The 17,878-nt window shown below is 41.2% G+C and overlaps 1 protein-coding gene across 3 annotated transcripts in view; it reads right to left on the bottom strand.

Annotated features, from left to right (window-relative positions):
* The window catches only part of LOC129839806 (CSC1-like protein 2), a 93,130-nt gene extending 79,631 nt beyond the window's left edge, over positions 1-13,499 (bottom strand). For all 3 annotated transcript variants that reach the window (XM_055907456.1, XM_055907464.1, XM_055907474.1), the window contains exon 1: positions 13,166-13,499. The gene's annotated coding sequence lies outside the window, so the exon portion shown is untranslated. The remainder of the gene's footprint in view (positions 1-13,165) is intronic.
* Positions 13,500-17,878: the final 4,379 nt, after the last annotated feature.

Below are 17,878 nucleotides of genomic sequence, written 5' to 3'. Positions count from 1 at the left end.
CAGCAGACCTGAGGAAATTTGCAGGAACTCACCAACAAATACTCAGTTGTTTTGGAATTACCAGTAGCATGGAGCATAAACAATATTGAGCGATACCCAACAGATTAATTATCTATTTAAGGATATAAAAATAATAATAATTAACTTCTCTAGCCCACGTAGACAGCAAGTAAATATGAAATATATAGAAGGGCATCACATGGATAGCAAGTAAATATGAAATATATAGAAGGGCATCACATGGATAGCAAGTCGTAAATTCCAAGTGTTATTGCTGACAACTATGTTCCTATTATTAACACAGGCCTGGTGCCTTGTGCCACGGCAAACTGTCAGGGTACAGCGGCGAAATACAGACCCCATTATTCACCAACATCCAAGGTTAGTTAGTGTGTGTGTCCTGCATCACAACCCATATGTCTAGGTTTGTGTGTGTGTGTCCGTGAGTTTTGTCCCATCCTTCACTGGCACACTGCCAGGTTCAGCACTAATTTCTGAAGGACTGGCTGCTAGTGCTAACCCTCGGCTCACAGACACAAATACTATTGGATCGCCATACTTTCAACTGGAACAACTTGTCGTTTTCACTCATCATACCAAACAGCTCCAATGTGGTCACAAAGATATTAAATATTCAAGAGTGAAAGTCCCTTGTCTACATGCCATTGTTCATTAAACAAAAAGCAAGAAACCAACACTTCAATCCTGGTTCATTATAGTTGTCAAACGATCCACCACTTCAATTTGGGGATGGTCGAAAACACAAACAATGTAAGTACATACATTAATTCACATAAAACATGTGTGCATATTGAGCCATGTTCAAGGAGCTGGGTTCCACCTGAGAAGTCTGTGCTGAACCTGTCTAAAACTGGCCAAACACCTCACCTCAGACAATCGATCTTTCTGCTCCATAACCGAGCCAACAGCTACAGAGATCACATTTAATTTCACATGGAAAAAATTAGAGGTCGAACGATTATTATTTTTCAACGGCGATACTGATTATTGGAGGACCAAAAAAAGCCAATACCAATTAATCGGACGAGATTAGATAGAGATAGAGATATAGGATAGATAGATGACAATTACAACAATACTGAAAGAACACTTATTTTAACTTAATATAATAAATCAAATAATTGTAGTCTCAAATAAATAATTAAACATGTTCAATTTGGTTTAAATAATGCAAAAACAGTGCTGGAGAAGAAAGTAAAAGTGCAATATGTGCCATGTAAAAAGGCTAACGTTTAAGTTCCTTGCTCAGAACATGAGAAAGCTGGTGGTTTCTTTTAACATGAGTCTTCAATATTCCCAGTTAAGAAGTTTTAGGTTGTAGTTATTATAGGGCTATTTCTCTCTATACCATTTGTATTGTATATTGACTATTGGATGTTCTTATAGGCACTATAGTATTGCCTGCCTAATCTCAGGAGTTGATAGGCTTGAAATCATAAACAGCGCTGTGCTTCAAGCATTGCGAAGAGCTGCTGGCAAACGCAGGAAAGTGCTGTTTGAATGAATGCTTACGAGCCTGCTGCTACCTACCACCGCTCAGTCAGACTGCTCTATCAAATCATAGAGTTAATTACAATATAATAAACACACAAAAATACAAGCCTTAGGTCATTAATATGGTCAAATCCGGAAACTATCATTTCAAAAACAAAACGTTTATTCTTTCAGTGAAATACGGAACCGTTCCGTATTTTTTCGAACGGGTGGCAACCCTAAGTCTAAATATTTCTGTTGCATTGCACAACCTTCTATGTTATGTCATATTTATGTAAAATTATGGCAAATTAATTACGGTCTTTGTTAGGAAAAAATGGTCTTCACACAGTTCGCAACGAGCCAGGCGGCCCAAACTGTTGCATAAACCCTGACGCGAATGCGCTTTTGTTAATTCATCACCCGTTTGGCGAAGTAGGCTGTGATTCGATGATAAATTAACAGGCACCACATTGATTATATGCAACGCAGGACAAGCTAGTTAAACTAGTAATATCATGAACCATGTGTAGTTAACTGGTGATTATGTTAAGATTGATACATTTTTATAAGTTTAATGCTAGCTAGCAACTTACCTTGTCTCCTTGCTGCACTCACATAACAGGTGGTCAAGCCTGCCACGGAGTCTCCACGTGGATTGCAATGTAATCGCCCATAATCGGCGTCCAAAAAAACAGATTATCGATTGTTATGAAAACTTGAAATCGGCCCTAATTAAAAATAGGCCATGCCGATTAAATCGGTCAACCTCTAGAAATAATAACCAACAGCAACCATTGATAATTCTATATGCCGGAATGTGCTACCAAGCACCGATTCAAAAACTCAGTCAGTATCGCTTTTCAATGTGCAGATCGACGATTCATACACTGCATCAAAAACACTCATGTCATACTGCAAGTCAAGACATCAGAACAGCTGAATAGTAGAGCCTTCTCAATACAACAATAGGTACACACCCTTTAAGGTGTACAGAGTCGGTGTATCCTTGACTAAGAGTGCCATAACATTGTTGGTCGACACTCGTACATGACCAAATTGAACGTCAGCATTTAGTCTGGTCAACAGAGCGCATGAGGTTCTTATGACCAACCTGCCTCTGACCAGTGTTTGGGGGGGGGGGGGGGTTGCTGTCAACAACACTGCAATGGAACAGGACACATAACACTGCATCAAACAGCAGCAGATTTCACAACATAAATTACAATCATAGCCATTTATACATTTACATTTACATTTAAGTCATTTAGCAGACGCTCTTATCCAGAGCGACTTACAAATTGGAAAGTTCATACATATTCATCCTGGTCCCCCCGTGGGAATTGAACCCTGGTCCCCCCGTGGGAATTGAACCCACAACCCTGGCGTTGCAAGCGCCATGCTCTACCAACTGAGCCACACGGGACCAGTATTTATGAATACTAGAAGCCACTATACTCCCTCCATATAAAATATACTTTATTTTTGAATGTATAATTTAGAATTCTAGAAGTACTTTGTATCTATTTGTTTAGGCCAAAACAAGAACTCTATTCCAGTGGTATGTATACAAGCCAATTCTTTTTACAATCATAGCAATTTCTCAAAGGGAAACCGAGGTGGATCTTCATATAGCAGGCGGCTCATTATCACATATCTGCACTGGACATGTTCTTCTGCGAGAGTGAGATTATCGTCTCCAAACAGATAGCAAGGACACAACAAGGGGAAAAGGAGCAGAGAGAGGCGAAAAAATGTCTAGGTAGCCAATAAGAACGCACCCGCTTAACACGAGTGCAGTGCTTATCAACAAACACAGAAACATATCGTAGAAGTCCCATGACTGTCCATGTATTTGTTACCACTTACATAGCCTGTTTGTACATTGGTCGTATGTATCCGTATCGTAACACCTGAGGTAAAGACTAGATAATAAATATACATTCTGCCCTAGGAACAAGGTATAGCTGACCCAGCCCAATCAATGGGAAGGACATGCTGTAGTGAAGTTGAACAAGTGCTGTGTTATGACTCCGCACCCCTCTCTCTCGGACACAGAATTCTTATCTTCGCTCATTAGCTGCAGTAGATTGGGTCCCATGCAGGAGCTCTCTCACTGAATTTCAAACACTCTGTGTCCATTACACAGACCCAAGGTAACCAGTAAATGTACTTGAAAGGTAGATACAGAGAAGGAAAACATGAGATAGTGAGAGAAGAGAAAATGAGAGACCGAATGAGAGAGTGAAAGAATGACTGACTTTAAAGATATAAAATATTAGAATAACCCCACATAAAAATTCAAAATAACGACTCTCCCTCCAATGCTTCCATGTCAGAAAACACAGAGCCATTGGAAATATGGATTGGGTGGTATCCAAATTAGTAGCCTTCTGAAAATCATACCTTAAAAAGAATTGGAAATCGGTATTGGTATGGTATTGGAAATCATACCTGCCGTATTTCAAAATACCCTGGTACATTGTATAGTCTAATGCACGTGTCAAACTCATTCCATGGAGGACCGAGTGTCTGCGGGTTATCACACCACCCTTGTACTTGATTAATGAATTAAGGTCACTAATTAGTAAGGAACTCCCCTCATCTTGTTGTCTAGGTCTGAATTGAAATGGGGGAAAAACACTGCAGACACTTGGCCCTCCGTGGAAGGAGTTTGAAACCCCTGATCTAATGGGAAGGGACTTTATCTAGATTGAAGAGATGCATGCACTCCCCAAAATACATTAGGGTAAATGAATGATGATCAACATATCGGTGTTGGCTACAGACTACAAAATATAGAATCTAGTTATCATTTTGACAGAAAAGCTATGGACAGAAAACCATTTCAATAGCTTATTATTTTGTAAGGAGGTCCTCAAATTAGAATGACAACAGCAGAGAAAGGGACAGGGCAAAAACTCTTACAATCCAACTATTGAATCCTGCAAGATACTGTTTTTAATTAGACAACTACCTTTTTTGTCAAAGCTAAGATGCTTAAATTTAAATTAAAATGGCTTGCGCAACCGACATCTATAACGGTCTGCTGGCCCAGACAGCATCTCTAGCCGCGTCCTCAAAGCATGTGCAGACCAGCTGGCTGGTGTGTTTACGGACATATTCAAATCGCTCCCTATCCCAATCTGTTGTCCCCACATGCTTTAAGATGGCTACCATTGTTCCGGTACCCAAGAAGGCAAAGATAACTGAACTAAATGACTGCCGCCCCATAGCACTCACTTCTGTCATCATGAAGTGCTTTGAGAGACTAGTCAAGGATCATATCACCTCCACCTTACCGGCCACTCTAGACCCACTTCAGTTTGCATACCACCCCAGCAGGTCCACAGACGACGCAATCGCCATCATACTGCCCTATCCCATCTGGACAAAATGAATACCTATGTAAGAATGCTGTTCATTGACTAAAGCTCAGCATTCAACAACCATAGTACCCACCAAGCTCATCATCAAGCTGGAGACCCTGGGTCTTGACCACGCCCTGTGCAATTGTGTCCTGGGCTTTCTGACGGGCCGCCTTCAGGTGGTGAAGGTAGGAAACAACATCTCCACTTTGCTGACCCTCAACACCGGGGCCCCACAAGGGTGCGTGCTCAGCCCCCTCTTGTGCTCCCTATTCACCCAGGACTGCGTGGCCATGCACGCCTCCAACTCAATCCTCAAGTTTGCAGACGACACAACAGTAGTGGGCTTGATTACCAACAACGACAAAACAGCCTACAGGGAGGAGGTGAGGGCACTCGGAGTGTGGTGTCAGGAAAACAACCTCTCACTCAATATCAACAAAACAAAGATAATCGTGGACTTCAGGAAACAGCAGAGGGAGCACCACCTATCCACATCAAAGGGACAGCAGTGGAGAAGGTGGAAAGTTGGTGGAAAGTTCCTCGGCGTACACATCACAGATAAGCTGAAATGGTCCACCCACACAGACACTGGAGTGAAGAATGTGCAACAGTGCCTCTTCAACCTCAGGAGGCTGAAGAAATGTGGCTTGTCACCCAAAACCCTGACAAACTTTTACAGATGCACAATCGAGGGCATCCTGTCGGGCTGTATCACAGCCTAGTACGGCAACTGCCCCGCCCTCAACCGCAAGGTTCTCCAGAGGGTAGTGAGGTCTGCACAATGCATCACCGGGGGGCAAACTACCTGACCTCCATAACACCTACAGCACCCGATGTCACAGGCAGGCCAAAAAGATCATCAATCACATCAACCACCCGAGCCAATGCCAGTTCACACCTCTACCATCCAGAAGGCGGAACCAGTACTGGTGCATCAAAGCTGGGACCGAAAGACTGAAAAACAGCTCTCTCTCTCTCTATGCCATCAGACTGCTAAACAGCCATCACTAACTCAGAGGCTGCTGCCTACATTGAGACCCAATCACTGGCCACAAATGGATCACTAGTGACTTTATACAATGCACTCTAAATAATGCCACTTTAATAATGTTTACATATCTTCCATGTATATACTGTATTTTATACCATCTATTGCACCTTGCCTATGCTGCTCGGCCATCGTTCATCCATATATTTGTATGTACATATTCTCATTCACCCCTTCAGATGTGTGTATTAGGTAGTTGTTGGGGAATTGTTAGATTACTTGTTATATATTATTATTACTGCACTGTCAGAACTAGAAGCACAAGCATTTCACTACACTCACATTAACATTTGCTAACCATGTCTATGTGAGAAATACAATTTAATTTGAAAGACCCAGTGCACTACTTGTGATTATTTTTTTTTTTTTAAACAAAATATATATTTTGATTTTATTTTTAAAAATTCAGGGGATGCTGCAGCACCCTCAGCACCCTTACTTTCCACGGCTAAGGGAGATTACACTTTCAGTAAAACACAACGGTCCAGTGGAAATTATACACCCGGTATAAACCATATACACACACCTTTTTCTTTTTTTTCAGTAGGCATTGCTTAAACTCACTTCTTAATCCCTACTGATGTGTATCAAAGTAGCGTAGTGGAGGTATTAGGCTTATAAATTATGTAGTACAATAGAGAAATCATGCACAAAGTAGCCTGCACAAAGTAGCCTACACAAATCACAAAGCACATGAAATACTGTATATTCACATGAGTGCCGCACACATAACCTAGTTTCAGCAGAATATTATCTGCAGGCAGCAAGAGCGCGCAGCACTCAACTGGTTTTGGTACGGAGCAGCTCACGGAAGAATGATAACGGTAGCCGGGAGGGTAGGAAAGCTATCTCCCAGTAAATGCTAACTAAGGCAACAACGGATATGAAAACCAGGTATTGAAAAAGTTTGGTCCGAAGTGTTTGTTAGTAGGCCATTTATGATTCCCAATTGTGATGCGCTGTTTGCATCAGGGGCATAGGCATGAATGGGCCTGGGTTGACACAGGCCCACCCACTGGGGAGCCAGGCCCACCCAATCAGATTGATGCTGCTTAAGCATTGTTGTGGACTTACAACATCACTTATTTATTTTTAGTAAAAATCTGAAAAATTATCTATAGGAAAACTCATGAAACATAGGATTTTTCACACAGGGTGCCTTTCCCACTTCTCCAGGCATCTCTACATAGGGCCGATAGAAAGACAGCAGTCACACACAGCATGATGTTAAAGGATAAGCAGTCCATTCACTGACATTTTTACATTTAGCACAAAGCGGTGACCTAAAGTTGAAATGCAAGGTGCAGCAGGTGTGCTGCAATAAAAATTTGAAAACACAGTTCCAGTCACCAGATGATCATTTAAAACTTTACTTCCTGTTGAAAGTTAGTTTTGAAAAGGGAGAAGCTAACAAATTAGCAACAGCACATGCTGCAGCCTCCGCAAACTAGCCGACAACAAAAGCTAGCTAGCTAGACCATGGGGAAAAACTACTGCTCGCTATTGTGACCTGTTGGCCTTCGAGAAGGCAGAAGTTTCCATACGTTTTTGTAAAAACTGTCCAAATGTGATCGGTTGATTACACTGTCACTTTGCCAGTTGAATATTGTAATGATTTTATTAATCTGCTCTGAAGGCTTAGAAGACCCATTCCTCCTCACTGTGTCTGGGTTAATAATAATTTGTAGAGCAGCTCTATTTTCCCTCAGCATGCATTTTTTCACTTCTGAATGGCTAAAGAATCCCTATGTTGTTCAGAAATACTGGACATTTTGAACTCTTATTATGGTGGCGATTTGACAAAATTACAATCATGGTCTTGAATGTGACTTTTTTTCTGGTCTCGGTCTTGGACCCATTGTTCCCCCCGGTCTCAGTCTTGACTCTGTCTTGCACCTCACCCCGATTGGCTCCGGTCTTGAATCTGTCTCGCTTTAGGTGGTCTCGAACACAACTCTGCTAATATGTGATCAGATGCGATCCACTGAAGGGAAGCACCTTCATTACACACACACACAGTCCAGCAGCAATGTCAAATTAAAAACATAATTTCTCTAAACCAGTGGTCACCAAACCGGTTGATCGCGAGGCATTCCTAGTCAATCACCAAACATTTCTGTAGAAAAGCCAACGACAAAGGCTTGCACTCGTTTTTTGTTTCGCTCTAGGAGGTAGCTGCACTTGACTCAGAAGCCCTGCACACCAGGTAGGCAAAGTGTTCCTACTTGGAACCACTTCATTTGTCTGAAAAGACAAACTCCGCCTACTCGGTGGACTGGGAAATTTGTGGCTAAATCGAGTGCGCCAACTCCTCTGGCCAATCGGATATCTCAAATCACCATGCCAACAGCTTCCACGACCCCAGCAAAAGTTTGATACTAGCCTACGTGATTTCATGACTTTTAAACCATGACAAGAGAGACTGTCAAAGATTACATCAAAGAGCTGCTGTTATGAGTGAGTTCATGTCTAAGTTTTTATTCCATCACTGTCACTGTTTTTATTGAACACCATTGAATAAAAAAAACATTAAAACGTGCTACTCCCTACTTCCCCACACGCTGCAGCTGCAATGAACTGGTAAGTGTATTGATAGCCCTGCATTTTAATTCTTATTAACAGATAGTCATGTCTACTTTAATATTGAGGAATAGTCCCCTCTCTGGTCAGTCTCACCGGAGGAAAGGAAGGAGAGGGCAGGGACCGTGAGAGGCAGACCCTCTGCTGCTCTCTCCCGCACTCTACTGAGGCCAATTTTACAACAGTAACATACAAAACACACACAAAAAAAACAGATGGATTACACAAAGAAACAATGAAGACGCTGAGACTAACGCCGTGTTCAAAACAATGGGGAATCCGGAAATGTTCTACTTCTGACTTCAATGCATTCAAGACAACTGTGGACTCTGGGGAAAAAATTATATCCGACTGGTAAAAATCAGAATTTCAAGTCGGAAGCTCAAGCATCTAAGGCTCTGACATTCCGACCTGAAGATCAATGACATCCTGATTTGAACCCCGACCCCTTTTTCTCCACAATTTTGTGATATCAAATTGATAGTTACAGTCTTGTCCCATCACTGCAACTCCCCTACGGACTCGAGATCGGCAAAGGTTGAGAGTCATGCGTCCTCCGAAACACAACCCTGCCAAGCCGCACTGCCTCTTGACACACTGCTCGCTTAACCCGGAAGCCAGCCACACCAATGTGTCTGAGGAAACATTATCGAGATGGTGACCGAAGTCAGCTTGAAGGGGCCCAGCCAGCCACAAGGACTAGGTAGAGCGCGGTGGGACAAGGAAATCCCGGCCTGCCAAACCATCCCCTAACCCGGAAGACGCTGGGCCAATTGTGCACCGCCTCATGGGTATCCCGGGCACAGCTGGCTGTGACACAACCTAGGATCGAACCCAGGTCTGTAGTGGTACCTCAAGAATTGCGATGCAGTGCCTTAGACCGCACCACCACTCAGGAGACCAAGGAAGCAACATTTTAATTATTTTCATTCATGCACTTTCATCACCTTGCTTCCCACACACTAAAATTGTTCAGTAATTATTCTCAAAAGCAAGTGTCTGACTTTATTTTTTTCCTGCATTTTCAGACAAATGTATTTTCAGACAAATTAAATGGTTCCAAATAGGAAAACCTTCCAGAAGGACAAATAACTCTGCAGCACTCCACCAATCAGACCTTTATGTTAGAGTGGCCAGACAGAAGCCTTTATGATAGAGTGGCCAGACGGAAGCCACTCCTCAGTAAAAGGCACATGACAGCCCGCTTGGAGTTTGCCAAAAGGCGCCTAAATGACTCTCAGACCATGAGAAACAAGATTCAAGCGTCAAGTCTGGAAGAATCCTGGAACCATCCCTACGGCGAAGCACGGTAGTGGCAACATCATGCTGTGGGGATGTTTTTCAGCGGCAGGGACTGGGAGACTAGTCAGGACCGAGGGAAAGATGAACAGAGGAAAGTACAGAGAGAGATCCTTGATGAAAACCTGCTCCAGAGCATTCAGGACCTCAGACTGGGGTTAAGGTTCACCTTCCAACAGGACAACAACCCTAAGCAAACAGCCAAGATAACGCAGGAGTGGTTTCAGGACAAGTCTCAATGTCCTTGAATGGCCCAGCCAGAGCCCAGACTTGAACATCTCTGGAGAGACCTGAGAATAGCTGTGCAGCAACGCTCCCGACCCTACCTGACAGAGCTTGAGAGGATCTGCAGGGAAACTTCCCAAATACAGGTGTGCCAAGCGTGTAGCGTCATACCCAAGAAGACTCGAAGCTGTAATCGCTCCAAAGGTGCTTCAACAAAGTACTGAGTAAAGGGTCTGAAAACTGAAATGTCACATGTACATATGTTTAAAAATTTTAGCAAAATTTCTAAAAAACTGTTTTTACTTTGTCATTATGGGGTAGTGTGTGTAGATAGATGAGTGGGAAAAAACACATTTTAGAACAAGGTAACATAACAAAGTGTGGAATAAGTCAAGGGGTCTGAATACACTAATCCATCTACATTGAACAAAAATAAAAACACAACCTGTTAGTGAGCATTTCTCCTTTGCCAAGATAATCTATTCACCTGACAGGTGACTTATCAAGAAGCTGATTAAACAACATGATCATTACACAGGTGCACCTTGTGCTGGGGACAATAAAAGGCCACTAAATGTGCAGTTGTGTTACACAACACAATGCCACAAATGTCAAGTTGAGGAAGCATGCATTTGGCATGCTGACTGCAGGAATGTCCACCAGAGCTGTTGCTATTTCTCTACCATAAGCCGCCTCCAACATCATTTTAGAGAAATTGGCAGTACGTCCAAACAGCCTCACAACCACGTGTAACCACACCAGCCCAGCACCTCAACATCAGGCTTCTTCACCTGTCAGATCATCTGAGACCAGCCACCCGAAAAGCTGATGAAATTGAGGAATATTTGTGTCTGTAATAACGCCCTTTGAGGGGAAAACTCATTCTGGTTGTCTGCTGCACCACCGCACAGTCAAGTGATATCCATACATTAAGTCCTACTGAATTTATTTCAATTGACTGATTTCCTTATATGAACTGTAACTCAGAAAAATGTGCTTATATAGCTTTGTTCTCTATATCACACACACAGTACCAGTCAAAAGTATGGACACTTACTCATTCAAGGGTTTTTATTTATTTTTAACATTGTAGAATAATAGTGAAGACATCAAAACTATGAAACAACAGATATGGAATCACATAGTAACCCAAAAAAGTGTTAAATAAATCAATATACATTTCAGATTCTTCAAAGTAGCCACCCTTTGCCTTGATGACAGCTTTGCACACTCTTGGCATTCTCTCAACCAGCTTCGCTTTGAATGCTTTTCAAAAAATCTTGAAGGAGTTCCCACATATGCTGAGCACTTGTAGGCTGCTTTTCACTCCGTGGTCCAACTAATCCAAAAACATCTCAATTGGGTTGAGGTTGGGTGATTGTGGAGGCCAGGTAATCTGATGCAGCACTATCACGTTCCTTGGTCAAATAGCCCTTACACAGTCTGGAGGTGTGTTTTGGGTCATTGTCCTGTTGAAAAACAAATGATAGTCCCACTAAGCCCAAACCAGATGGGATGGCAAATCGATGCAGAATGCTGTGGTAGCCATGCTGGTTAAGTGTGCCTTGAATTCTAAATACATCACTGACAGTGTCACCATCCCACCTCCTCCTCCATGCTTCACGGTGGGAACCACACATGCGGAGAACATCCGTTTACCTACTCTGCATCTCACAAAGACACAGCGGTTGGCACCAAAAATCACAAATTTAGACTCATCAGACCAAAGGACAGATTTCCATTGGTCTAATGTCCATTGCGCATGTTTCTTGCCCCAAGCAAGTCTCTTATTATTATTAGTGTCCTTTAGTAAGGGTTTCTTTGCAGCAATTCGACCATGAAGGACTGATTCACGCAGTCTCCTCTGAACAGTTAATGTTGAGATGTGGCTGTTACTTGAACTCTGTGAAGTATTTATTTGGGCTGCAATTTTTGAGGCTGGTAACTAATTAACTTATCCTCTGCAGCAGAGGTAACTCTGGGTCTTCCTTTCCTGTGGCAGTCCTCATGAGAGCCAGTTTCATCATAACTCTTGATGGTTTTTGCGACTGCTCTTGAAGAACCTTTCAAAGCTCTTGACTTTATCCGCGTTGACTGACCATGTCTTAAAGTAATGACGAACTGTTGTTTCTCTTTGCTTATTTGAGCTGTTCTTGTCATAATATGAACTTGCTCTTTTAATATCAAACAGGGCTATCTTCTGTATACCACCCCTACCTTGTCACAACACAAGTGATTGGCTCAAATGCATTAAGGAAAGAATTTCCACAAATTAGGCACACCTGTTAATTGAAATGCATTCCAAGTGACTACCTCATGAAGCTGATTGGGAGAATGCCAAGAGTGTGCAAAGCTGTCATCAAGGCAAAGAGTGGCTATTTGAAGAATCTCAAATATAAAATATATTTTGATTTGTTAACACTTTTTTGGTTACCACATGATTCCATGTGTTATTAAATAGTTTTGATGTCTTCACTATTATTCTACAATGTAGAAAATAGTAAAAATAAAGAAACTCTGGAATGAGTAGGTGGCACTATATATTTATTTATTTTTCTAAATGATTAAATATTGGATCAATTTCTCAGAATAGTTTTGTTAGTGACATAAAACATGTAGATTAAATAGATAAACAATATTAAATAAAAAAAAACGTTAACTTTAGTAGTGGCAGCCAGGAAAAGTGCAACAAATTCGTTTCTGTGAGAATTACAGATGGGTCAGTTACCCCACGTTACCCTATGCCGCTAGATGGAGATTACAATATCTGTCTAGAAACTGGGCTAGACTCAAGACCGTTCCTCTCACTGGATCCTACAAAGTCTTTCTGTAAAGACAGCTCAGCGCAAAATTATTTTAAATGCGGTTCTTAGTACGTCAATTAGATCATAAAACACGACGTTGTTTGGTATTGAAATAATTCTTAAAATAGTCTAGGCTACTATAAAATTATATAAAGTAGGTTATCCCTCAACTAGCCTATAGGCGTGACAGGCCCAGAGCACAATAGTGCGAATGCGATTCTGCATGATTGCTGCGCTGCGTCAACATTTTTAAACACGTGAACCCTCGCAATATATATAATATTGTATGTAGGTCTTCTGGCCATATGTCAAAACAAATTAAATGAGGCCGCATCGTCTTTTACCTGGCAATCCAATTTGATTTTCCTTTTGTGTCTTCTCTTGCTCCAATGGCAATATCCCAAACGAGAGAGGCTAAATATATCGTTACAAATCCCCCACCAAGGTGACGAGGTCTAGAAACCAAGCAATCAGCCTCACGAGAGTAAGCTACTGAGAAGCGTCAGAAACATATTCGAAATCCATTATGGGCTTGTTGTTGCAAAAGTTAAAAAAGCGGCGAATTGCTTCACAGTCCCTTTGAACGACACCGAAAATGGACGCGAACGCTATGAATATAATTACCGGCAATTGGAAGCCCGACATATTCCATTGTGAGCCTCTCTTCCAACAACAACCTCTAGGTGGCGACAAAGTAACACTTCCGTTAGGTTTTCAGAATAAAAGTATCCTTATCCAAAATCGCATGCAAAGTCATTTTGCAAAGTGTCACTGTCAGTGCCCACAGGCATTTTGTAAAGTGCTATTTTATTTATTTCCTATTAGTTACACCTCATTGGAACACATCTGTTTTATTTACTTGAAATCTTAAGAACAAAAAATATATTGTCTTAACTAAAAACCAGTCCAGTCAGCTCACCAAAACAAATTTTATTAGTATGGAAGTTGCAAATTACCAAGTGGCAACTGCAGATCATGCTGCTTGCTTAGTGAGTGCCACTTCCACCCGATTCGGCTCCTACCCAGCGCAAACTCAGGACCTCTGCATCGCAAACACACATGACCGCCCTCCTAGAGCGTTCCAACCCATTGCACTGCCAAAAAAATGCCTATTTCAATAGCGCAAGGGATGACACTTTCAGGCTGAGGAGTGAGTTTCATAGAACCCCATCTGCTACATATGCACAAATAGATCAGTAAATATGTAACAGTATCCACAAAATAAAATGAAGACTAATGATAATGTAAATTAACCATTATGATAATTTTTACACTCATCCATATTAGGCTACCAGAAGACTGCTGTTTTTGAACATATTGTAGCAAATTCAGGGCTAAGCCCAATTCGGGACTCTGACACTTCTTGATGAGGTCACTAATTGTTGTACAAAGGTCTTTACATGCTTACTGACTGCTACTGCCATCCCCATGTTTCTCTCACAAGTCCCTTGGGACACACTTCTAGTTCTAACACCAGCATAGCGAATATGTAGCCCGAACCCAGGTTACTGCTACTGTGAGTCCAAAACTTAAATTGTTACACCAAGAGGTTCAAACTTTCTGATGAGATATTAAAACGTTATTTACTGTGTGTCCCTTTTGGGAAATGTGTCTTGCATCTCGACAAACAACAGCACAGCATCACCAATAAGTGGGGTGGCAGGTAGCCTAGCGGTTAGAGCATTGGACTAGTAACCAGAAGGTTGCAAGATCGAATCCCTGAGCTGACAAGGTAAAAATCTGTTGTTCTGCCCCTGAACAAGGCACTGTTCCTAGGCCATCATTGGAAATAAGAATTTGTTCTTAACTGACTTGCCTAGTAAAATACAATATATACATCAATCACAAGCAATAACTACAGCAGACATGTTCATTAATTCAGGTGGTGGGGTGAGCAGTTATTTATTCAACTGATTTATTCTGTTGGGAATGAATTATTTCTGGGCTCTTTGTAAAGATGGACTCTGCATCGGCGAGCTGGTACTCCTGGTTGAGTGGGTGTGTTAGATCGGTGGCAATTCTCGCTCCTGCCCTCAGTACTCTCTCCAAGAACAGTGTTTCCATGTTCTTGAGATGAACTCCTGATGTGTAATTAATCTCTTCATGTTGTTGTCCCTTTTTGTATATATGTTTTGTGTTTGCAGTCCAGGAGAGTTTTGACTCAATTATAGTTCCAAGATATTTGTGTTGCTCAACTGATTCTATTTGCTCTGAGTCAATTTGAATGGGCCCGGGATCATCTTTTAAAGTTCTGAAGTTTATTGTAATTTCCTTGTTGTTGTTATTTCACATAGAAATGAGTCTGTTTTTCTTCCACCATTGGGTTGTGTTCTTTCTGTCCTGTAGTCATCCTCGGACCCCTAGGTGTGTTCCTAGGTTTGTACAATATGCTTTCTGAATGCTACTAAAGGCTGTGCACACCCAAAAGCCTTGTTTTCACCTTCATTATCTGATCAAGATGATCCAAACAAGTTCTGTCACGTTTACACATGGTAATAAAATGTGTCTGTTATCTGTCTACTGTGTCCGCATTGTGACCATATTTCCCTATTATATCTATCTGCAGTCTGCAGTAACTACAAGGAACAGTTCAGTGTTGTAGTAATTGAGACCACATATTGAGTGTCTTGGTCTGGTCTCAGTGTCTGATACATTTTTACTCGGTCTTGACTCGGTCTCAGACAATGAGGACTCATAATTTCTTTCGGAGACCAGGCAAGACCAGCAGAGTAAAAAACTCATAATTGCAGTGGTTGCGTTCCACTGCTTAGATGTTGCATGCATCAACCAATGGTTGGTGCCACGTCATTGAATGTGTCATCTACAGACAGATTGCTATAACACATGATGTAAGATCTGGCTACGTCCATCAGTACATTTCCACATAACACAATAATTCCAATAGCCATTCGAGCTTTGCCCTCGTGTGGGAGCTAGCAAGCAGCTGAGGTAGTGCTAGGTATCAACAGCCAATCCGGTAGGGGCTGGAAGCTATAGTGAGCTTCGATTGGTCAATAGCGTCGCGTTATCGTAGAGTATTTGCATAAAGTTCAGCTTTCTCCAACTTTGGTCCTGCTCTGATCACGCTTTCTTGCCGATGCTCGCATCGCCCAATGGTCCCCCAGTCCACTTCGCTTCCCTCCACTGAAAATGAATGGGGCTCTGTTGTTTCATCGCCCCCATAGTGTTATGTGGAAATGCACTGTGAGCAGAGGAACGTGACCAGTATCAGCTTCCATTCCATCAGCGCATTAAACTGCTTCGCCAGGCCAAATATCCACACTCCTTTCATGACACATTAATATCTTATCGCCTATTGAAACATGGGCTTCCTACTTTTCCCAATAGTTACCTACCGTCCTTTACATTCGTTGAACAATTTGCAAACTTTGTGGCATTCTAATGCCAATGTTTGTCCATGGAGATTGCATGGCTGTGTGCCTGATTTTGTACACCTGTCAGCTGAAATAGCAGAATCCACTCATTTGAAGAGTGTCCACATACTTTTGTATATGTAGCGAATACTGTATCTTCACCAAATCTATGCAAATTGGTATTCTTCCTTAAGACTTGAAAATGTTCAAAGTTATCTCCCTCTATAAATTGGAATTTCATTTATTTGCTGGTAGGCAAGAGTGGGAGAAATTGTTTGAAAGTTGCATGCTCACGATTAGTAAGGGGAGACTGGGGGAAGCTGTAACATATTTTGTCTTTCTATCTATTTTAGACCTGTTTGGGTTAGTGATCATTTGTAGAGTGGCTCTCTATTTGCATTTTTTTCACCTTTCTGAATGTCTTTATTTTTGTACATTTAATTGAACATTTATTTAACTAGGCAAGTCAGTTAAGAACAAATTCTTATTTACAATGACGGCCTACCAAATGGCAAAAGGCCTAAAGAATCCATATGTTAAAAAAATATATATATATATCAGTTAAACAAAGCATATTAACTATAATTGTACATTATATATTTAGCATACAAGAAGAAATATGAAGATAAGAATTCCAGAGTATGGTTCCTCTGTATCTGGTAGATAATTTATTTTGTGAGGGGTGGGGAGGGGGAAGGTTATTGCAGTGTTATATAGATGTATTTCAGAATTAACCTGGAAGAATCCATTGAAGGGTTTACGTAAACTGTCTGGGAGGTATGGAGGTATGAGTATTTGTAGATGAAAGAGGTATGAGTATTTGTAGATGAAAGTGCATAATTGGCGTACATTAATGTTGTAAACAGACAATGTATTGAATTTCTCAAACAAAGTTGCAGATGGAGCTAGGTAATTAGAGGAGGTGGCTAGTCTTGCAAATGTCTTTGTATGATGAGTAATTTGTGTAGGTAGGAGGCAAATGTACTGGCCAAGACAATATTACAGTAAATGAGATATGGGTAAATTAAGCTATAGTATAGAGTTAGGAAGCAAGCATGATGAGCCAAACCCCTAATCTTTCTGATGATAACAGATTTCATTGCTTTGCTACAGACAAATGTAATATGACATTAACAGAATAACTTTTCATCAATTAGAACTAGTGGGATCTAGTGGATGTGACTTGTTCCATTTCATTCCCACCAATTGAGATTCTGTCTCTTTTCTTTACAATATTACTCTTACTAGTTTTTAGAATAAAGTTAGATTTTGTAACATTTAAAGATCATTTGTTTATCTGAAACCATTCAGAAAATTTGTCCATACCCGAGTTGGCGTCATTAATTAGTGAATAAAAATGATTGTGTGATAAAATGAAATTGGAATCATCAGCAAAGAGAATGTGAAGTACAGTAGAAGACAGAGCAGCAAGGTCATTGATATAGATTAGGAATAACAAAGGTCCAATTATCGAACCCTGTGGCACAGCACAGGATATCTTGGCCCTGGTAGATGCACAGCCGTTTGCATACACAAATTGTTCTCTAGCATAAACATAACTATATAACCAATTATATGTTTAATCATGAAAACAGTAATAATGCAATTTAGAAGGTAGTGTTTCATGATCAACCGTGTCAAATGCTTTGGATAGATTTAAAAAAATGGTTGTTAAGGGCTGTA

The sequence above is a fragment of the Salvelinus fontinalis genome, chromosome 3 (genome assembly GCF_029448725.1).
Source record: "Salvelinus fontinalis isolate EN_2023a chromosome 3, ASM2944872v1, whole genome shotgun sequence".
Taxonomy (NCBI): domain Eukaryota; kingdom Metazoa; phylum Chordata; class Actinopteri; order Salmoniformes; family Salmonidae; genus Salvelinus; species Salvelinus fontinalis.
Note: the sequence above shows the minus strand (reverse complement) of the source record. Positions and strands in the feature narration are given on the sequence as shown.